Here is a 20,890-nt window from a genome sequence, read left to right on the forward strand (position 1 = left end):
GCCAGGAGGAGTGGACATGGGAGGACATCCTGGATGGAGAAGGACCCTGGACGCAGGCCGGAGAGTATCGCCGTCCAAGGGAGCAGATGGAGGCAGCGAGAGAGGAACGGCGACGATACGAGGAGATAAGTCAACGGCAGAAGCCCGAGAGGCAGCTCCAAATACATTTTTTGGGTGGGGGGCACACGGGGAGAATGGCGGAGTCAGGGTTTAGACCTGAGCCAACTCCCCGTGCTTACTATGGGGAGCGTGTGACCGGTCAGGCACCATTTTATGTGGAGATGCGCACTGTGTCTCCAGTGCTCATTCACAGCACGGTGCGCTCTGTGCCAGCTCCCTGCATTTGCCGTGCTAAAGTGGGCTTCCAGCCAGGACAGATTTTGCCGGCTCAGCGGTCCTGGACTCCGGTGCGTCTCTTCGGCCCAGGATATCCTGTGCCGGCTCTGTGCACTGTGTCTCCGGTGTGCCTTCACAGCCCAGTGTGTCCTGTGCCGGCGCCCCGCAGTTGCCAGGCTAGGGTGAGCATCCAGCCAGGACGCGTTGTGCCAGCTCTACGCTCCTGACCTCCAGTCCGCCTCCACGGCCCATTATATCCTGCACCAGCTCTAAGCACTATGCCTCCAGTGCGCCTTCACAGCCAATTGCGTCCTGTGCCAGTGCCCCGCACTTGCCGGGCTAAAGTGAGCATCCAGCCAGGATGGGTTGTGCCAGCTCTGTGCTCCAGACCTCCGGTGCGTCTCCATGGCCCGAAGCCTCCAGTGATGATCCATGGCACGAAGCCTCCAGTGATGATCCATGGCCCGAAGCCTCCATTGATGATCCATGGCACAAAGCCTCCAGTGATGATCCATGGCCCGAAGCCTCCAGTGATGATCCATGGCCCGAAGCCTCCAGTGATGATCCATGGCCCGGAGCCTCCAGTGATAATCTATGGCACAAAGCCTCCAGTGATGATCCAGGGCATGAAGCCTCCAGTGATGTTCCATGGCACGGAGCCTGCAGTGACGATCCAGGCAAAGGAGCCTCCAGCGATGGTCCCCAGTCCGGAGCCTCCAGCGACGGTCCCCAGTCCGGAGCCTCCAGCGACGGTCCCCAGTCCAGAGCCTCTAGCGACGTTCTCCAGCCCTGAGCCTCCAGCGACGGTTCCCAGTCCGGAGCCTGCAGCGACGGTCCCCAGTCCGGAGCTTACAGGGGGGGTTCCTAGCTTGGAGTCCCCGACGACGATCTACGGTCCGGAGGCCCCAGCGCCGATCCCCGCACCAGATGCGCCACTGAAGTGGGGGGAGGCTCAAGCGGAGCGGGGTCTGCATCCCTCACTGGAGACCCCACCGAGAGTAGATGCCCACCTCAGCATACAGATTGAGATTTGCAGAGTCAACAGTCTTCCCTATATGATTTATATACCGTGTGAAAAGGATCGGACCTAAAATTGAGCCCTGGGGAACTCCTTTTGTAAGCCTTCTGAGCTACTGTCCCTACTGAGCTACTGTCAGAAAGGTAGTTTTGGAACCAATCCAATGCACCAACACTTAAACCAACCCTTTTTAGTCTATACAACAGCAGTCTATACTTTATGACCAAAAATTCCCCTTTTTACACTTTTAGTATATTTTGACAGTAGAATAAATGTTTCTGACTCAAATCAATGGCACATTTTTTAAATGAGATGTTGTTTTTTAGGTGTGGTTGCTCTGTGGAAAACTGCTCCAAAAACATTTCAGTGAAAATGTATCAAATCATATCAAATCTCCAGAGAGTCACACGTAAAAGAAAACAACCTAAAACGCAGTAACTAAGTATTAGGTAAGGCTGGCATGGCTTGGCCAGCAACATCATTGAGCTAATGCAGCTTGAATGAGAAGAGATGTTCTCAGCACCACTCTGTCAGTCTGGCTGCATTTTAAAAAAGGAGCAAAGTCTAAATTTGTCCCAACACTTCAGGTTGGATCTGATCTCAGAGCTCAACGACATCCCAAATGGCACCCTATTCCCTAAGACTCTGGTCAAAAGTAGTGCACTACATAGAGAATAGGGTGCCATTTGGGATGCAGACCCAGTCCCTTAGTGCAGCTGGAGATGTGATGGCTGCAGGCCAAAACAGACAGTGCAGAACACCAAGTCGGTTGTTGGAGAGAACATGAATAGCATTTATTGGTGCCAATAGCTAACAAGTGTGCTTGCTGAAAGCAGGAAAGAGCACTGTAATCCAACATAGTAATTATTAGTGTACTTACTGAAGGCAGGGTATCTAGCTGATCAAGGTGGTGGCATAATACAGTGTGCTACTTTGGATCCACAGACTTGCCCAACTTGACCTCTACATACAGGACTATAGATCAAGACTAAAGATTGTGACTATAGCTCAAGACCAACTAGATTGTATATCTTGACCAATACTAACTACACATCTAACTTGGCTGTAGATCAAAGATAACTAATAGCTGAAGCAAGCACACATATTTTCTTCAGAAAATGTGCCTTTTCTAGTAGCTTCCTATTATTTGGACTTTTAAGTATTACATCTGAAAACAAAGCGAGAGAACCTTCACACGTGGTGTCTCATGGCCTCTCACCCTTTACCTCTCCACTGCCTCGTCTCTTCTCTCATCCCCCTCTTATCTCTCCTCCCCCTCTCTTCTCTCCTCTCCCCTCATTCACCTCTCATCTGCAGTCCCCGGCCTCAACACTTCTGTTTTTCCTCTCCTACTGCTCAATTTGCTTGAAGCCAGCCTGCATTTGAAGTAGGATTTTCTCTCACCCACCCCCTCCAAGCAATTTCAACCAAACCCCCAGACTGCCAAAGTAAGATTATGGTTGGCTTTAGCTAAATCACTTTTATCTTTGTGTGTTCAACACAACTTCAATTTCAATCAGCATGTGTGCTCAGGCATTGGAAAATGTCTGCCTGCATATTGGGCAGGCTCAGTGTGGCGCAGCGCGGTGTGGCGCGGCAGGGTAAGAAGTTGGTGGTGGAGCGGAGATGGGCCCGTGCTCCACATTGGTGAACGTTTGTAATAAGCTTTCCATATGTGTCAAGCAGCCTCACATACAGGCCTGCCCAGTCTTTTCCATGCCACACCACTCTTTATCTTAAGTAAAGCAAAGTGACTCCACAAATAAGTATTTATGAAAATGGCCAGCTAATTCTTAGAACCTGTGTGGTGCCTTGGTGTAGTGCATGCAAGGAGTACTGATCATTAAGGAGAGACACACAAAAAACCCACCAAGTCTGCATCCCAAATGGCACCCTATTCCTTATAGAGCACACTACATTTGACCAGGGCTCATATAGGGAATAGGGTGCCATTTGGCACGCAGCCCAAGGCTAAAGGCCGACAATAACTCCAGCCAGGTAGAGAAATGGGGAGAGTCGCTGATAGCCTGAGATATGACATTAACTATAAGAATAAACATTTCCCATCAGTGCGAGCATGCCAATTAAGAACTGAATCGTTAAATCGTTTCCCTATATGGCCACATTCCCTCTCTCTGTTCATTATTTGATCTAAACACAATCACTAGCTACAATATGGATGGAAAAACATCAACATCTGTGTTGGTATAGTCGTTAAGTCACACAGGCTAGAGAGAGTTTACAGTTGGAATAAGATTAAGACAAGCTCTGTGGGAAATGACTGTGAATTACTGTGACATGCTGTAATAATCAACTTTGCAAATGGCTTACACCTCTACAGTTCCACACCTCCCACAGACATTGTGAGGGTGAGATATGAATAAGTGAGATATAAATAGCCCACCTTGTGTGCGTGCGTGTGTGTGTGTGTGTGTGTGTGTGTGTGTGTGTGTGTGTGTGTGTGTGTGTGTGTGTGTGTGTGTGTGTGTGTGTGTGCGTGTGTGTGTGTGTGTGTGTGTGTGTGTGTGTGCGTGTGTGTGTGTGCCTCCCATAGCTGATAATTTGAATGAAGAAGGAGCCAAGAACATGCCACAGTTGGTCAAGGTTGTTCCCTCGCCGTCTGTGGATGCTTCCAGGGACGAACTGGGACCAGAAATTAGCCTGGACATTTTTAACACACTGGCCCATTTATTCTCCTCAAGGTCCCCCACACAGGCCCATTTTTTTCTTCAGGCTCCCATTATTAGCCAAAGAAATGATCATTCTTTGCATTTGCCCTATGGCCAGTCCGTTTCCAGGTCCCTCCCTCCAGATGGGACAGCTGTCTTGATTTGGAATAATTGAAATGATTTGGTGTAGAGGAGAGAAGAGAGAAGTGCTCGGAAAACAGTGTGCTGTCAGGTTCAACTGTAATTAAGACATGCACAGCGCACGGCAGTCTGGGGTTAAGTCTCAAATGGCATCCTATTCCCTATATAGTGCACTACTTTTGACCAGGGCCCTTAGCCCTCTGGTCAAAAGTAGCGCACTATGTAGGGAATAGGGTATCATTTGGGACTCAACCTGTGTGTTTTCCATTATTCAGAAAAGCTGTATGTTGACAGAGGCCACCTCTATTAGATTAGCTAGGGAGGGAATTAGCTTTATGGCACCAGCTTTTAGTTTCAGCGAACAGCTCAGAGTTTTACTCCATAGTAAGTAGATCAAAACACTCTAGAGTCAGAGGTTTCAGGCTACATGTTCCCATCTAGTGTGGAAGTGTAACATATATTTTTGAACAGTACAGCTATGAAATGAACTTCGTGCTTTTAGGCCAATTCTGCTATCTTCTTTTTGTTGCGATTAGATCGATGTTGAATAGAAGCCCATTACCTACAATTGCTTGGCTTTTCTTGTGATCTGTGAAAGTCTTAAACAAACACACACCTAAAAAAGAAAGATGTTGATTAAACATACAATTGTAAGGCAAACAGTTTGCTCGACAAAATGTTCACACGCAAACTTTTTGTTGTGAGTTTGCTCAATAAAATTGTTGTTGAAGCTTCTTCTTTTTTTCTTTTTTTTTTTACAGTGCAGAGGCCCTTGCAAAGAGACTACTGACTCTTAGTAATTATACCGTAGTAATATATTTTGTGTGGGGACCCATTTTGGTGTTGTTATTGCACAGTAATATACTTTCTGTTTGACATTTTGATGTGGATTATTATCATTTTTCTTCTGTATGAAGGAAAGCTATATGAATCCAATTTGTGGTAAGAAGCACTTATATGGCTTTTTATAAATATCTGATACCTCCCCTGTCTTTGATGAAACTTACACACAGCAGCCATCTAATATGTAGTAGAGGTGTGAGGTAATAATGGTATTCTATATATTTAGTTTCTTCTTCGTACACAGTCGATTTAAGATTTCAGAATTTCTCACGCTTTATATGAGGGTTGGTTGGGGGGGGGTGATTACTTGATACACAAGCGGTAACACCAGTATTTGTAAAGAGATTACATTGACATTTGCGCTTTGTGGAGAAGTAAAATTATAATCTCGGTGGAATTAAAACGACAATTCATTCCTGTTGCTAATTAACCTTGCCGAACCACTGAGCCACTCAGTCCTCACTATAAATTACAGAGGGAAATATTATTTCAACCCAAACGTGACCAGGGCTAGTAATGTGAGAGGAAGGGCTTTTAATGGCTACTAACAGTGATGTATGCTACTCAAATCTCTTTCTAGTGAGAGCTAAATGCCTTCATAGTTCACTGCTGTTGTGCTTTTTCTAATTGAATGGGTGGCATTTAGGAATATTATATCATTGTTATTACCTCAAATAATAGACCAATGAACATAATAGACCTTAATCTTTATGGTGGATTTTATGTTGAGTGGAACTAGGATAGGCTTTTGGTCTTGCACTATGCACCGCATAAGGCCTATTGTAACATGAGGCCTGGCTGTAAATTGGTCTGGATAACAGCGTCTGCTAAATTACCTAAATGTTATGTAAAAAATGTAATTTGCAGACATTTTGAATATGAATAATGTAGATTAGTCAAACTGGACAATAAGTGTGACAGTCTCTCTAGAAAGGAAAATATGCCTTTTAAAAGTTTTCTGAACTATTAAAGAACACACGTCCTTTGAAAAGTTTTCCAACAGATGAACAGTTTATGACTGAGGCCTAGCCTAACATTTGGTTCTAATCACCTGAACTGAATAGACGGGGACATCTCTTGTTATCCCAGATCTATCCCTGGAGTGGAATGGAAGTGGTGCCCACCATATGTCTGTTCAAACAGTACTCTTCACCCCAAGTGATCTATTCTGTTGCCTAGTCTTTTTACCCCTACCTACAGTGCCGTGCGAAAATATTCGGCCCCCTTGAACTTTGCGACCTTTTGCCACATTTCAGGCTTCAAACATAAAGATATAAAACTGTATTTTTTTGTGAAGAATCAACAACAAGTGGGACACAATCATGAAGTGGAACGACATTTATTGGATATTTCAAACTTTTTTAACAAATCAAAAACTGAAAAATTGGGCGTGCAAAATTATTCAGCCCCTTTACTTTCAGTGCAGCAAACTCTCTCCAGAAGTTCAGTGAGGATCTCTGGATGATCCAATGTTGACCTAAATGACTAATGATGATAAATACAATCCACCTGTGTGTAATCAAGTCTCCGTATAAATGCACCTGCACTGTGATAGTCTCAGAGGTCTGTTAAAAGCGCAGAGAGCATCATGAAGAACAAGGAACACACCAGGCAGGTCCGAGATACTGTTGTGAAGAAGTTTAAAGCCGGATTTGGATACAAAAAGATTTCCCAAGCTTTAAACATCCCAAGGAGCACTGTGCAAGCGAGAATATTGAAATGGAAGGAGTATCAGACCACTGCAAATCTACCAAGACCTGGCCGTCCCTCTAAACTTTCAGCTCATACAAGGAGAAGACTGATCAGAGATGCAGCCAAGAGGCCCATGATCACTCTGGATGAACTGCAGAGATCTACAGCTGAGGTGGGAGACTCTGTCCATAGGACAACAATCAGTCGTATATTGCAAAAATCTGGCCTTTATGGAAGAGTGGCAAGAAGAAAGCCATTTCTTAAAGATATCCATAAAAAGTGTCGTTTAAAGTTTGCCACAAGCCACCTGGGAGACACACCAAACATGTGGAAGAAGGTGCTCTGGTCAGATGAAACCAAAATTGAACTTTTTGGCAACAATGCAAAACGTTATGTTTGGCGTAAAAGCAACACAGCTCATCACCCTGACCACACCATCCCCACTGTCAAACATGGTGGTGGCAGCATCATGGTTTGGGCCTGCTTTTCTTCAGCAGGGACAGGGAAGATGGTTAAAATTGATGGGAAGATGGATGGAGCCAAATACAGGACCATTCTGGAAGAAAACCTGAAGGAGTCTGCTAAAGACCTGAGACTGGGACGGAGATTTGTCTTCCAACAAGACAATGATCCGAAACATAAAGCAAAATCTACAATGGAATGGTTCAAAAATCCAGACCTGAATCCAATCCAGAATCTGTGGAAACAACTGAAAACTGCTGTTCACAAATGCTCTCCATCCAACCTCACTGAGCTCGAGCTGTTTTGCAAGGAGGAATGGGAAAGAATGTCAGTCTCTCGATGTGCAAAACTTATGGAGACATACCCCAAGCGACTTACAGCTGTAATCGCAGCAAAAGGTGGCACTACAAAGTATTAACTTAAGGGGGCTGAATAATTTTGCACGCCCAATTTTTCAGTTTTTGATTTGTTAAAAAGTTTGAAATATCCAATAAATGTCGTTCCACTTCATGATTGTGTCCGACTTTTTGTTGATTCTTCACAAAAAAATACAGTTTTATATCTTTATGTTTGAAGCCTGGAATGTGGCAAAAGGTCGCAAAGTTCAAGGGGGCCGAATACTTTCGCAAGGCACTGTATATAGCCAAGCTATCATTGCTAATTTTGTATTTATTTAATTATTATATATATTTTCTTCTATTATATAAATGTTTGATTATTGCATTGTGAATTGTTGGGAAGGGCCCATGAGCAATGTTCCCTCAAATCTATTTCAGCATCGAGCAAATTTCAGGCCTGCTGAGCACAAACTTGAACGATGTGTAAATTCTGTGCAACTTCCAGCGTGGGTTTACTGTGAACACTGAGGCTTTACCCGCCTTAAGTTACAGTTTCAAACAGTGGTCAAGTAGGCTACTGTGGGTGTTTGATCATAATGTAGGCCTACCAGAGAGGCCTACCATCAAAAATAATGGAGAAAATTATCCCGTAACATTTGAACCTGTTCTTTCATTCAGGCTACAGTCGCGGCCAATGTGTGGTGTTCAATGTAGGGTGACAATCCATGAAACTTTTGAAAAGAACATGCAGGGCTTAACATTAACTTGTTATCCACTTGTTCGTCAGACAAGGAGGTGACTGGAAAAGTTGATGTGTTGTTTGATGCAAGATACCACTTTACAAAATAAAATCCATTATTATTCCCATACTGTACCATTATTACAGAGAATCAGACCAATGATGCTACCCTCTGCCTATTAGCTATTTAGCTTATTCAAGCCTTTCTCAAAATACAACACTGCCCCTTTAATACAAAAAAAGCTCTTTACTTAACTTGCTTTTTAAAGATATCTAGAAATGTACACTTTTTGTGCTCTTGTAGATAGTATTCACTCCCCCATTGCACAAATGATCTGTAACTGGGCTAATATGCCACTAACTAGCAAATGATATGAACAATGTGCACATGTGGCTACATGCTGTCGTGTAAAGTACTTAAGTAAAAATACTTTAAAGTATTACTTAAGTCGTTTTTTTGGTGTATCTGTACTTTACTTTACTATTTACATTTTTGACAACTTTTACATTTACTTCAATACATTCCTAAAGAAAACAATATACTTTTTACTCCAAACATTTTCCCTGACACCCAAAAGTACTCGTTACATTTTGAATGCTTAACAGGACAGAAAAAAGAGTCCAATTCATGCACTTGTCAAGAGGAAATCCCTGGTCATCCCCACTGCCTCTGATCTGGTGGACTCACTAAACACAACTGCTTTTTTTTCTTTTGTGGTTATTATTTGCTTTCATATATCTTTTTTTTTTAGCGGGTGCTTTGTTTATAATTCATGTCTGAGTGTTGAAGAGTACCCCTGGCTATTCGTAAATTTAAAAAACAAGACAAATGTGCCGTCTGGTTTCCTTAATATAAGGAATTTGACATTTGCACTGCTGCTACTCTCTGTTTACTATCTATGCATAGTCACTTTAATAACTCTACCTACATGTACATATTACCTCAGTTACCTCGACTAACCGGTGCCCCTGCACATTGACTCTGTATTACTTTGCCTTCTATTTTTCTTCTTTTTTTTCTTCTTAAAACTGCATTGTTGGTTAAGGGCTTGTAAGTAAGCATTTCACTGTAAGGTCTACACATTTTCTATTCAGCGCATGTGACAAATAAAATTGGATTTAGGCCTACTGCAGCTCTGATTGGTTATGGTGCACCGGTCTGTGTAGAATACGGGATGAGTAAACGGTGTCAATTAATAGAATCCTACACTGATGCGTTCTGCCTTCAACAAAATCTCTTGCATAGCTAGTTTTGCATACTCAGTCTTGCGTAGTTCGTTTCGTTTTGGTATGTTGCATTGAAAGTGGCTAATATTGCGTTGATTCAATCACAACTCCCACAGTAAAGGGAAACGATGATAGTGTTAATTAACTAAGGAGGAAAACTCTAGAAAGTTGAGTGAAGTTCAATCTCATGCTTCTCTGCTGTGGGCTGATATTTCTTCTGTGCAGCAGTCCCCGGGGAGCTGAGTGTCCTTAGAGGGTACACCAGCCAGTGAATAAGCATTTCACCGTTTGTTCACACCTGTTGTTTACAAAGCATGTGACAATTAAACATTTGATTTAAACTTTGGTTTGATACCTTAGCAAATCTCTAGTGGGGGATTGTAAAACATTTCCTACAGTATGAATCCCCTCCTTTAACAGTATAGGCTAGCCTAGTAGGCCACATGTCAGTCAACAAGTACAGTAAGTCATAGCTCTTGTCCTGCTTTGCTTAGCTCTGGTCCAGGGCATCACATGTGATGCCCTGGACCAGAGCCAAGCAAAGCTGTATATTGACTCTGCTGATTCCCTGATTCTCATGGTCAGCTACAGTGCTTCATGGATAACTGTGACCAGGGAATTAAAACAAGGTACAATAGCTCTGTCCCATGTTACCCACAGCCGTTACCTTCCTCGCACTATTCTTTGATACCAGACATTCGACACTGTTGAACTTCATTGAAAAGCCGCTTGTTCTCTGTATATCTGCCTTAAACTCTCTATTGTGTATGTTTTTACCACTGTGACTGCTGTGCTGTGCTGTTACATAAAGAGGTTCAACTCTGGTGCTAAACAGATACTTTAAAAAAATGTTTGGCGTTGAACTCAAATTTGAAATGTTGTCTCCGTTATCTCTCTTTGCAACAGTGTGTCTTGAGTTTATTGCCTACAATGATGCATTTTTTTTGAGATGTGACACAATTCTGAACTTTTAAGTTGATTCAGTGTTCTTGGACATTCTCATTGTAATATCAAGCCATCAAATGTATTGCGTGGGGGGGCATCATATTCGGTGAACTTTTTTCCTTATCCTTTACCAAAGGAATTCATCCACCTGACAGGTGTGGCATATCAAGAAGCTGATTTAAACAGCATGATCATTACACAGGTACACCTTGTACTGGGGGACGGTAAAAGGCCACTCTAAAATGTGAAGTGTTGTCACACAACACAATGCCACAGATGTCTTTTGAGGGAACATGAAATTGGCACGCCGACTGCAGGAATGTCCTCCAGACCTGTTGCCAGATAATTATATGTTTGTTTCTCTACCATAAGCCGCCTCCAACTTAGTTTTAGAGAGTTTGGCAGTATGTTCAACAGGCCTCTCAACCGCGGACCACGTGTAACCACGCCAGCCCAGGACCTCCACCTTCACCTGGACAGCTGATGAAACTGTGGGTTTGCACAACGGAAGAATTTCTGCACGGGGAAGCTCATTTGCGTGCTCGTCGTCCTCTCCAGGGTCTTGACCTGACTGCAGTTCGGCGTCGTAACTGACTTCAGTGGGGAAGTGCTCACCTTTGATGGCCACTGGCATGCTGGAAAAGTGTGTTCTTCACAGAACTGTGCTCTTCACGACTGAATCCCAGCGTATATGGCGTCGTGTGGTCGAGCGGTTTGATAATGTCAACGTTGTGAACAGAGTTCCCCATGGTGGCGGTGGGGTTATGGTATGGGCAGGCATGAGCTGTGGACAACGAACACAATTGCATTTTATCGATGGCAATTTGAATGCACAGAGATACTGTGACGAGATCCAGAGGCCCATTATTGTGCCGTTCATCCACTGCCATCATCTCATGTTTCAGCATGCACGGCCCCATGTCACAAGGATCTGTACACAATTCCTGGAAGCTGAACATGTCCCAGTACTTCCATGGCCTGCATACTCACCAGACATGCCACCCATTGAGCATGTTTGGGATGCTCTGGATCAACGTGTACGACAGCTTGTTCCAGTTCCCGCCAATATCCAGCAACTTTGCACAGCCATTGAAGAGGAGTGGGACAACATTCCACAGGCCGCAATCAACAGCTTGATCAACTCTATGTGAAGGAGACGTGTCACGCATGAGGCGAAAGGTCGTCACACCAGATACTAACAGGTTTTCTGATCCACGCCCCTACCTTTTATTTTTTTAAGGTATCTGTGACCAACAGATCATATCTGTGTCCCCAGTCATGTGAAATCCATAATTTATTTATTTAAATTGACTGATTTCCTTATATGAACTGGAACAGTAAAATCTTTGAAATGTTTGCATGTTGCATTTACAGTGCATTCGGAAAGTATTCAGACCGCTTAACTTTTTCCACATTTTGTTAGGTTACAGCCTTATTCTAAAATGAATGTTTTTCCTTATCTATATACAGACAATACCACATAATGACAGATCATTTTTTTTAAATGACATTTTTGCAAATGTATTACAAATAAAAAAACAAAATACCTTATTTACATAAGTATTCAGACTCTTTGCTATGAGACTCGAAATTGAGCTCAGGTGCATCCTGTTTCCATTGATCATACCTGGGATGTTTCGACAACTTGAATGGAGCCCACCCGTGGTAAATTCAATTGATTGGACATGATTTGGAAAGGCACACACCTGCCTATATAAGGTCCCACAGTTGCTAGTGCATGTCAGAGCAAAAACCAAGCCATTAGGTCAAAGGAATTGTGCGTAGAGCTCAGAGACAGGATTGTGTCGAGGCACACGTCCTCATTTCTGTAGCATTGAAGGTCCCCAAGAGCACAGTGGCCTCCATCATTCTTAAATGGAATAAGTTTGTAGCCACCAAGACTCGCTGGTCTCCCGGCTAAACTGAGTAATCGGGGAGAAGGGCCTTGGTCAGGGAGGTGATCAAGATCCCTATGGCTCCAGAGTTCCTCTGTGGAGATGGGAGAACATTCCAGAAGAACAACCATCTCTGCAGCACTCCACCAGACAGGCCTTTATGGTAGACTGGCCAGTAAAAGGCACATAACAGCCTGATTAGAGTTTGTCAAAAGGCACCTAAAGGACTCTCAGACCACGAGAAACAAGATTATCTGGACTGACGAAACTCCTTGACCTGAATGCATAGCGTGGAGGAAACCAGGCACCGCTCATCACCTGGCCAATGCCATCCCTACGGTGAAGCATGGTGGTGGCAGCATCATGCTGTGGGGACTGGGAGACTACTCAGGATCAAGGGAAAGCTGAACGGAGCAAATTTCAGAGAGATCCTTGTTGAAAACCTGCTTCAGAGCACTCAGGACCTTAGACTGGGGCGAAGGTTCACCTTCCAAAAGGATAAAGACCCTAAGCACACAGCCAAGACAATGCAGGAGTGGCTTCAGGACAAAACTCTTGAGAGAGCTTGAGAGGATCTGCAGGTATGCCAAGCTTGTAGCGTCATACCCAAGAAGACTTGAGGCTGTAGTAATTGCCAAGGGTGCTTCAACAAAGTACTGAGTAAAGGGTCTGAATATTTATGTAAATGTTCAATTTTTGTTTTTTATAAATTCACAAAATGTCTACATCCCTGTTTTTGCTTTATCGTTATGGGGTGTTGAGTGTAGATTATTGAGGGGGGGGGAAAAACGTTTTAATCCATTTTGGAATAAGCTGTAACATAACAAAATGTGGAAAAGTGAAGGGGTCTGAATACTTTCCGAATGCACTGTATATTTTTGTTCAATGTATTTATAAAACTTGTTGTCACAGTAAGAAATTAAGCATTTACATTTGATTCTAATCTAATGAATTAGTGGAAAACACAACAAAGACACTTGTTATGATCTTAATTGGCTGGTGAATAAAAATAATTTCCTGTAGTTAAGGTAAGATATGTCAAAAGAATGATTAAATGCCTGTGGGTTCTAAATGTCCTACTATTCCCCATGTAGTGCACTACTTTTGACTAGGGCCTTGGTCAAAAGTAGTGCACTACTGTATATAGGGAGTGGGATGCCGTTTGGGAAGGACAAGTATCCATTTCTATCTGGACAGCATCCCAGAGCTTTTCTTATCAGCCTGCTGTCTGTCTGGGATTCAGAGAGGCCATAGTCCTCTCCTTTCACAGAGGCATAATGGTTTCTCTGAGAGTCAATCCATGTCTGGAAAGGTGGCTAGGTACAGAGAGAGGCTTAATGTATGTCTCAAAGAGCACCCTAATCACTGTGTAGTGCACTACTTTTGACAAGGGCCCATAGGGTGCCATTTAGGACGTAGCCTTGAGGTATTCCGAGGAGCCAAACGAGACCTTGGACTTGGAAGTCATCACAAAAGGTCTCTCTATATGTCTCTCTCTATATGTCTCTCTCTATATGGTGAGATCCAGTCGCTTGAAAGAGAGGCAAAGGTATCCCGTCTGCAGTTATATACACAGACAGATACAACTCAGTGGCCAGTTTATTAGGTATACCACCGTGTTCATGAAAATGATTCGCTCCTAAAGACAGTGGGTCACGTAGCCTTGGCTTGCTATATAAACCGAGGCCGACAGGCATCAAGGCATTCAGTTACTGTTCAATTGAATGTTAGAATGGACAAAACGAGTGACCTAAGCGACTTTAAGCGTGGTATGATCGTCGGTGCAAGGCCCGCCGATTCCAGTATCTCAGGCAGGGCCGGCCTCCTGGGGTTTTCACGCACGACAGTGTCTAGGGTTACCGAGAATGGTGCAACAAACAAAAAACATCCAGTCAACGGCAGACCTGTGGGCGAAAACAGCTTATTGAAGAGAGGTGGAAGGAGAATGGCAAGAATCGTGCAAGCTAACAGGCGGGCCACAAACAGGCAAATAATGGCGCAGTACAACAGTAGTGTGCAGAACGGCATCTCGGAACGCACAACTCGTCAGTCCTTGTCACAAATGGGCTATTTCAGTGAACGACCACACTGGGTTCCACTCCTATCAGCTAAAAACAAAAAGAACCGGCTCCAGTGGTCACACGATCACCAACAATGGACAACTGAGGAGTGGAAAATATCGCCTGCTCCGACGAATTCCGGTTCCTGTTGCGTCATGGTGATGGCAGAGTCAGGATTTGGCGTAAGCAGCATGAGTCTATGGCCCCTTCCTGTCTGGTGTCAATTGTACAGGCTGGTGGTGGTGGTGGTATAATGGTGTGGGGAATGATTTCCTGGCACACATTAGGTCCCTTGATACCAATTGAGCAATGTGTCCATGCCCCAAATAATTTGGGCTGTTCTGGAGGTAAAACAGGGTCCGACCCGGTACTAGATGGGTGTACCTAATAAACTAATCACTGAGTAAAAACACAGACACTGTTTCTGAAACAACTTCCATTCCCAACGTGTTCGTATCTCAGAGGTCCCATTGTAGAACCAGTCTGTCTTGGAGCCTCTTGATTGGTGGATCTAAGAAATTAAGTGGGCATTAGATCCCATCACTGTCGTACGGAGTCTTCTTTGAGTTTGCCGTCCCTCTACAGCCTAATGAAGAGGACATCGGGCAACTTAAAGCCAAGCTGTCAGTAGGGGTCATTCAATTCTGTGAGGGTTCAAACATGAAGGAGTTATATATCAACAACATGAAACATGTAATGTTACTGGACTGTAAAGTGTCTGGTTACTGGTTAAAGGTGAGGTCTGATGTGCTTTTCATCATTCAGGATGGATGATATTAATGAGGCTGACACTGAATGCTCTTCAGACCAGGGTTCAAATACTATTTGAAATAATTTCATGTGAATCGATAGAAAAATCCCGAAAGTGCAGTGCAAACTCTACCCATTTACATTACATTTAAGTCATTTAGCAGACGCTCTTATCCAGAGCGACTTACAAATTGGTGCATTCACCTTATGACATCCAGTGGAACAGCCACTTTACAATAGTGCATCTAAATATTTTAAGGGGGGTGAGAAGGATTACTTTATCCTATCCTTGGTATTCCTTAAAGAGGTGGGGTTTCAGGTGTCTCCGGAAGGTGGTGATTGACTCCGCTGTCCTGGCGTCGTGAGGGAGTTTGTTCCACCATTGGGGAGCCAGAGCAGCGAACAGTTTTGACTGGGCTGAGCGGGAACTGTACTTCCTCAGTGGTAGGGAGGCGAGCAGGCCAGAGGTGGATGAACGCAGTGCCCTTGTTTGGGTGTAGGGCCTGATCAGAGCCTGGAGGTACTGAGGTGCCGTTCCCCTCACAGCTCCGTAGGCAAGCACCATGGTCTTGTAGCGGATGCGAGCTTCAACTGGAAGCCAGTGGAGAGAGCGGAGGAGCGGGGTGATGTGAGAGAACTTGGGAAGGTTGAACACCAGACGGGCTGCGGCGTTCTGGATGAGTTGTAGGGGTTTAATGGCACAGGCAGGGAGCCCAGCCAACAGCGAGTTGCAGTAATCCAGACGGGAGATGACAAGTGCCTGGATTAGGACCTGCGCCGCTTCCTGTGTGAGGCAGGGTCGTACTCTGCGGATGTTGTAGAGCATGAACCTACAGGAACGGGCCACCGCCTTGATGTTAGTTGAGAACGACAGGGTGTTGTCCAGGATCACGCCAAGGTTCTTAGCGCTCTGGGAGGAGGACACAATGGAGTTGTCAACCGTGATGGCGAGATCATGGAACGGGCAGTCCTTCCCCGGAAGGAAGAGCAGCTCCGTCTTGCCGAGGTTCAGCTTGAGGTGGTGATCCGTCATCCACACTGATATGTCTGCCAGACATGCAGAGATGCGATTCGCCACCTGGTCATCAGAAGGGGGAAAGGAGAAGATTAATTGTGTGTCGTCTGCATAGCAATGATAGGAGAGACCATGTGAGGTTATGACAGAGCCAAGTGACTTGGTGTATAGCAAGAATAGGAGAGGGCCTAGAACAGAGCCCTGGGGACACCAGTGGTGAGAGCGCGTGGTGAGGAGACAGATTCTCGCCACGCCACCTGGTAGGAGCGACCTGTCAGGTAGGACGCAATCCAAGCGTGGGCCGCGCCGGAGATGCCCAACTCGGAGAGGGTGGAGAGGAGGATCTGATGGTTCACAGTATCGAAGGCAGCCGATAGGTCTAGAAGGATGAGAGCAGAGGAGAGAGAGTTAGCTTTAGCAGTGCGGAGCGCCTCCGTGATACAGAGAAGAGCAGTCTCAGTTGAATGACTAGTCTTGAAACCTGACTGATTTGGATCAAGAAGGTCATTCTGAGAGAGATAGCGGGAGAGCTGGCCAAGGACGGCACGTTCAAGAGTTTTGGAGAGAAAAGAAAGAAGGGATACTGGTCTGTAGTTGTTGACATCGGAGGGATCGAGTGTAGGTTTTTTCAGAAGGGGTGCAACTCTCGCTCTCTTGAAGACGGAAGGGACGTAGCCAGCGGTCAAGGATGAGTTGATGAGCGAGGTGAGGTAAGGGAGAAGGTCTCCGGAAATGGTCTGGAGAAGAGAGCAGGGGATAGGGTCGAGCGGGCAGGTTGTTGGGCGGCCGGCCGTCACAAGACGCGAGATTTCATCTGGAGAGAGAGGGGAGAAAGAGGTCAGAGCACAGGGTAGGGCAGTGTGAGCAGAACCAGCGGTGTCGTTTGACTTAGCAAACGAGGATCGGATGTCGTCGACCTTCTTTTCAAAATGGTTGACAAAGTCATCTGCAGAGAGGGAGGAGGGGGAGGATTCAGGAGGGAGGAGAATTACCCAATTGATACACAAGCTCAAAGTATTTCAAATATTTCAAATAGTATTTTAAACCCGATCTGATGCTCCTCAGTGACCAGACTACTGGCTATGAAACAGCAGCCTCATTCTGAAAGGTTTCTACGTCCCCACTGACACCTTATTCCATTGAAAGTGCACTCCTTTAGTAGTGCAACGTATAGAGAATAGTGTGTCGTTTGGGACATAACCGTCGTAATCAACAAAAACTCTGCCAATGAAAAATAAGATGCGTTGTATAATTTAGTACTTTACTTTAAAACCCCTGTTCTCTAAGTCCAATAACTATTCCTTTCATGTCCTGTAAGCCATCCTGGTATTTTTTAAATCCAAAACAGTGTTAGACAACAGTGTCCTAGAAAGATATTCCCAGACACTCGTCCAAATACAAAAGGGCTCATGTGCTTTTATGAGATGATATGCTTTTGCATCTGTCAGTGTGCTTATACAGCCTCCCTTTCTTTGTGTATGGTTATTAAATGAATATCTAAGTGAACAATGTTTTCTAACATGAATAAGATATAAATGATTCAGTACAGAAGAAGAATCTCCAGTTGTCTCACTGGCTGCATCCTAAGTGGCCTCATGGGTGCATTTAGGATAATTATTTTTCATTTGTGGGAATTGGATAGTGTGGTGTTTTAAGGGGGGGGGGGTAAATCAATGCCCCCTGTGCAAGCCCAATCTACTGCAGCATGTCTGCAACAGGCCCTGGTTACGTCCCAAATGGCACCCTATTCTATATAGGGAATAGGGTGCCATTTGGGAAACATAACCAGTCCTGGTTATGAGAAACACCATCATTCAATCACTCATTAATTTCACACATGTATTGTATTCACAGATTGACATATTGATTAATCCTCTCTTTCTCAGATACCTCGCCTTTTATGACTTTGCATTTTCAAGCATTTCTCACCAGAATTGGATTGGTTACTTTTACCTGAAATATGGCTCATATTTTCTCAAGATATTATTTGGTGTCACAGCCTGCTCTTCACTAATGATCAAATCATTGTGCCAGCCAAACACTGTATTGGATTTCCATTTATACTGCATGGGCTTGGGAGCCACGGGCTACGTTCCAAATGGCACCCTATTCCTATTCCTGCACTACATTTGACCAGGGCCATGGGCACTATGTAGGGAATATGGTGCCATTTGGAATGCATAGAAATGCCGTTGTTCCATTCCTCCCTCTCTCTGTTCATTCTCTCCGTTCCCCAGGCCTCTTCCTGGTAATGATCTCCTCTGATGTGTAATTTCTCCTTGGCAGCGACAGTCTCCCAGCAGAGCAGAGGGGAGAAACTCTTAGATGATCCTCCACGCCATCAGACTTATTTTCTGCTCTTCCCTACGCCGTTACCCTAATGGAAAAGAAAATCCCCTTTTAGAAACGCTTTTGAACCAGACACAGCAGGCTACATCCAGTATCTTCCTAATAGATACAAAAGTTAGACACAAAGAAATGAGATATTGGAATTTTAAAAGTTGACAATACTGTTTATATCCATTGTTTATGTTTAGAATATCTCATTTAGACAAGTCAAAGGCCTGAATGTGACTGTCCACTGTCTTCTAGTGAGACATACATGTATTTCTCTCCTCTCTCGTTTCTCTTTTCTGCCATCCAGGACCTACAGTATACCAGGAAGTGTCAGAGGAAGGGCTGGAAAATTGTCAAAGACCCCAGCCAACCCAACCATAGACTGTTCACTCTCCTACCGCATGGCAAGAGATACCGGAGTGCCAAATCTGGGACCGAAAGGCACCTAAACAGCTTTTACTCCCAAGTCATAAGACTACTGAACCGTTAATCAAATGCCTACTATTGCATTTACACTTTTTTTTCTAATACTGACTCTACCCACGCACTCACTCATACTTACACTGACACTTCAACTCACACACACACACACACACACACACACACACACACACACACACACACACACACACACACACACACACACACACACACACACACACACACACACACACACACACACACACACACACACACACACACACACACACACACACACACACATTGATGCCACACACATACTTTCACTCTATCCATATGCTGCTGCTACTCTGTTCTATTGTCTATCCTCATTGCCTAGTCACTTTTACCCCTATCTACAAGTACATTCTACTTCAACTACCTCGTACCCCTGCACATTGCCTCAGTACCGGTACCGCTTGTATATACAGTGTAGCCTCATTATTGTTATCTGTGTTACTATTTTGTGTTTGCTAATGTTCTTACTTTTTAACTCTGCATTGTTGTGAAAGGGCTCGTAAAAGTAAGCATTTCACAGTAAAGTCTACACCTGTTGTATTCAGCGCACGTGGCAAATAAACATGTATTTGATTTGACTTTCTCCTTTCTCTTCTTTCCTCCTCTTTTATGTTGTTGTCTCATCTCATCCTCTCTCTTTTTCTCTTCAGCCAGGATGACGAATGTGTAGACGGAGGCAGGAATAAATGGCCTCGCTCTAATTACTGCTCGTCTTTATCACAATGTTGTACGATACATTCCCCTCGTCCTTCCATTAATAATGCACTCGAGTAAACTTAAATTAAACTTCAACTGGGCTACTTTACTTCCCGTTCAACCCTTCGTGAATTCTGTTCATCTGTTTTTTCCGTCCTCCCTCGTTCCATTGTCCCGCCATCTTCCGTCCTCCCATCCGTCCGTCTCTCCTCCTCCCTCCATCCGCCCCTCTGTCCATCCAGCCATACCCTTTCCTCCGGAGGTCCCTTTGTCCATCCGTCCCTCCATCCTCCGTCCCTCCTTCTTGACCCCTCTGGAGCTACAGGATGAATAAGGATAAATCATTAAATAGTACAGATTTATGAGCGCTAAGCTTTCTTGCTATGGGACAGATTACAGGAGCAACACAAAGGCCTGAGCGGGATTAGCATGGTTATATTGTTGCTGTATGGCATATCTGAAGCTGACAGCTGCTACTGAACATTTAGGGCTCAGGCATAAAGAACCCAGAAAATCATGACAAACTGCTGTAGACTATAGCAGACGTTCATGTACATGACACATCTGGGACACATTAGCCCCTACAGATGTATTTTTCTATATTCCCTCATATTCAACCCCTTATTTTTGGTTTGGCGGTAATTTTCCTAGATAGATTAAGCTTTCTAAAAGACGTTAGTCTTCTGAAGAATCCACTGAGTCATGCTCAGACGGAGAATGTAATCATGTTTTTAGGGATGTGGATGGAACAGAGTGACTTAGCATGCTATTTCCTACGGAGAACAATAGATTTGAATAGGTTTATGTGCTTCACATGGACGGGTGACACAATACAGATGTACATGCAGCCACTCCAGGACCACACACAGAAAGATAGAAATCGCAGGGAGGTAAGACTGATAGTATGGCAGAGGGATGGGGACACGTGAGACTGAGTGACTGACTAAGCGAGGGGGTGGTCCAGGGATGGAGACATGTGGGACTGAGTGACTAACTGAGTGAGTGGCCCAGCCCAGGGACAAACTATACAGAGGTTGGACTCACTCACTGACCCTGAGGATGGTGGGTTGACTGGCTGATCCTGCTACCTGAAGGCTAGCCTTAATGATGATTAATCGAGGCTAGGAGAACTAATGAAGATACTGTCTGAATCTTAAATCCCTCAATCCCTGGCTATGAAGGCTCCTAGTCTGCCTCAGGGAGAGGGCCCGGCCCCCTGCCTCTCCAACCCTGTCTGTGTCCGACATGGC

Source organism: Oncorhynchus keta, chromosome 22 (assembly GCF_023373465.1).
Source record: "Oncorhynchus keta strain PuntledgeMale-10-30-2019 chromosome 22, Oket_V2, whole genome shotgun sequence".
NCBI classification, from domain to species: domain Eukaryota; kingdom Metazoa; phylum Chordata; class Actinopteri; order Salmoniformes; family Salmonidae; genus Oncorhynchus; species Oncorhynchus keta.